This window comes from Anarrhichthys ocellatus, unplaced genomic scaffold (genome assembly GCF_004355925.1).
Source record: "Anarrhichthys ocellatus isolate YVR2014 unplaced genomic scaffold, GSC_Weel_1.0 scaffold2970, whole genome shotgun sequence".
In the NCBI taxonomy this organism is placed as follows: domain Eukaryota; kingdom Metazoa; phylum Chordata; class Actinopteri; order Perciformes; family Anarhichadidae; genus Anarrhichthys; species Anarrhichthys ocellatus.
Genome location: NW_022282944.1, coordinates 1 through 2,146, shown reverse-complemented (window position 1 = coordinate 2,146; position 2,146 = coordinate 1). Strand labels below are relative to the sequence as shown.

General features: G+C 41.3%; 1 protein-coding gene across 3 annotated transcripts in view; it reads right to left on the bottom strand.

The window, feature by feature from the left end:
• LOC116378669 (cornifelin homolog B-like) overlaps window positions 1–1,892 on the bottom strand; it is a 4,958-nt gene extending 3,066 nt beyond the window's left edge. For 2 of the 3 annotated variants that reach the window (XM_031840578.1, XM_031840579.1), the window contains exons 1-2: window positions 1,438–1,892; window positions 916–943 (exon numbers count right to left, since the gene is read on the bottom strand). The gene's annotated coding sequence lies outside the window, so the exon portion shown is untranslated. Of the gene's footprint in view, window positions 1–915; window positions 977–1,437 lie in introns of all 3 variants that reach the window. The other variant, XM_031840580.1, reaches the window with a different exon arrangement.
• Between the last annotated feature and the right edge of the window lie 254 nt (window positions 1,893–2,146).

The window sequence follows — 2,146 nt, the reverse complement described above, 5'->3', positions numbered from 1 at the left end:
CTTCATGTTCTCATTAGAGGAGAGGAGAGGAGAGGAGAGGAGGGGAGGGGAGAGGGGAGAGAGGAGAGGAGAGAGAGGAGAGGAGGGGAGAGGAGGGGAGAGGGGAGAGAGGAGAGGAGAGGAGAGAGAGGAGAGGAGAGGAGAGAGAGGAGGGGAGAGGAGGGGAGAGGGGAGAGAGGAGAGGAGAGGAGAGAGAGGAGAGGAGGGGAGAGGAGAGAGAGGAGAGGAGAGGAGGGGAGGGGAGAGAGGAGAGAGAGAGGAGAGGAGAGGGGAGAGAGGAGAGAGAGAGGAGAGGAGAGGGGCTGAGACATGTGAATAGTTTCATATTTATAACACGTAGAGACTCATTTTTTGTTCCTACATTTGTAACACTTGTAAGAAAAGTGTTGGATATAAAGATTATATTGTTTTCTAAATTCTCAAATAAATTCAACTTGTTTACTGATTGATGACATCATAACTGTTATTCTGCACTAAGGGCATGTTCTAGTTCTACTTCTAGTCATGATGGTTCTGTTTGAGGAGCAGGACTTTTATTTTGTAGTAAAAATCAAGGAGAGAGACTAAAATATGACAGAAGCAGAAAATAAAGTGTGAAGGGAAACGTTGAGTTGAGTTTTGTGAGTTGAGTTTTAGAAAGCTTGTGTTATTCATCAGAGCCTGAAGGCAGCGTTGGGGGTCTGTTCTGACTCTGGTCCTCCTGTCGGAGGGTTTGTGGTTTTTAGGCTTCGATGCTGTAACGAAGATGAAGATGACGATGACGTGGGGGGGGCACAGCCATGTGGTTAAACTGTCAACTCACAATTCATCGTCAGAGAGCTGCAGTTATTAACCACAAACTTCTAAACTTCTAAAGAAACAAGAGAAGAGGAAGTTTCACAATCTGAACGAGTCACACGACACAACTGAACTCACAGTTTGCAGAGTCGCCTCCTTCTGAGAGCTGCAGAGACACAAAAACATCAGGTCAGCTGGTCTGATGGAAACATGGAGGAACAACTGACATCAGAGACAGGAAGCCTGAAAGACTGAGGCTTCATCCACAAATACTACGTTTCATTTTAAAACGTTTATTTTATGTTCACACAGAAACTGTAAAGGAACAAAAGCAGTAAATTGTCTCCAGTACGACAGAGACTTCAGCCTCCAGCAGAGCTACGAGTGATGATCACATTTATTGATCCATAATCTAGTAAACTTTGATATGTTCATATTAATGTAAATTTTAAATGTGTGAGAGAAAATAGAGCAAACCTGCAGCGTTGTAAGTCTGCAAAATAAAACCTGTTAATAAATATTATTAAAGAGGACCATAATACTCTTTTGTAACCGGCACCATCATGCGTAAACTTATTCAGATTAACTTCACTCATGTATGAAAACAGATGGAGGTCATGTGACGTCAGTCTCAGGTGACCAGATCTCTGAGAACATTACCAATTACGAGGACCGCTGCTGTGACCGGAGGCACCAACCCAACCAGAACCAACACCACAACCACACTGACACTGCTGCTGCTGACCTGTGACACACACACACACACACACACACACACACACACACACACACACACAGCGCCAGGAAGCTGGAGGATAAAACAGCTATAAGGATGTGCATCGCTAGGATTTAATTGATACTAATACTTATCAATACTTTTATTGATTGATATTAAAAACACAGTGATGAAGCTGTGGTTTATACAACAAAACTACTTAGTTAGGTTTAGACAACTATACTTAGTTAGGGTTAGACAACAAAACTACTTAGCTAGGTTTAGAAAACTAAACTACTTAGTTAGGGTTAGACAACTGAACTACTTAGCTAGGTTTAGACAACAAAACTACTTAGTTAGGTTTAGACAACAAAACTACTTAGCTAGGTTTAGACAACAAAACTACTTAGCTAGGTTTAGACAACAAAACTACTTAGTTAGGTTGAGACAACTGAGCTACTTAGTTAGGTTGAGACAACTGAGCTACTTAGTTAGGTTGAGACAACTAAACTACTTAGTTAGGTTGAGACAACAAAACTACTTAGTTAGGTTTAGACAACTAAACTACTTAGTTAGGTTTAGACAACAAAACTACTTATTTCAGTTGAGACAACAAAACTACTTAGTTAGGTTTAGACAACTGAACTACTTAGT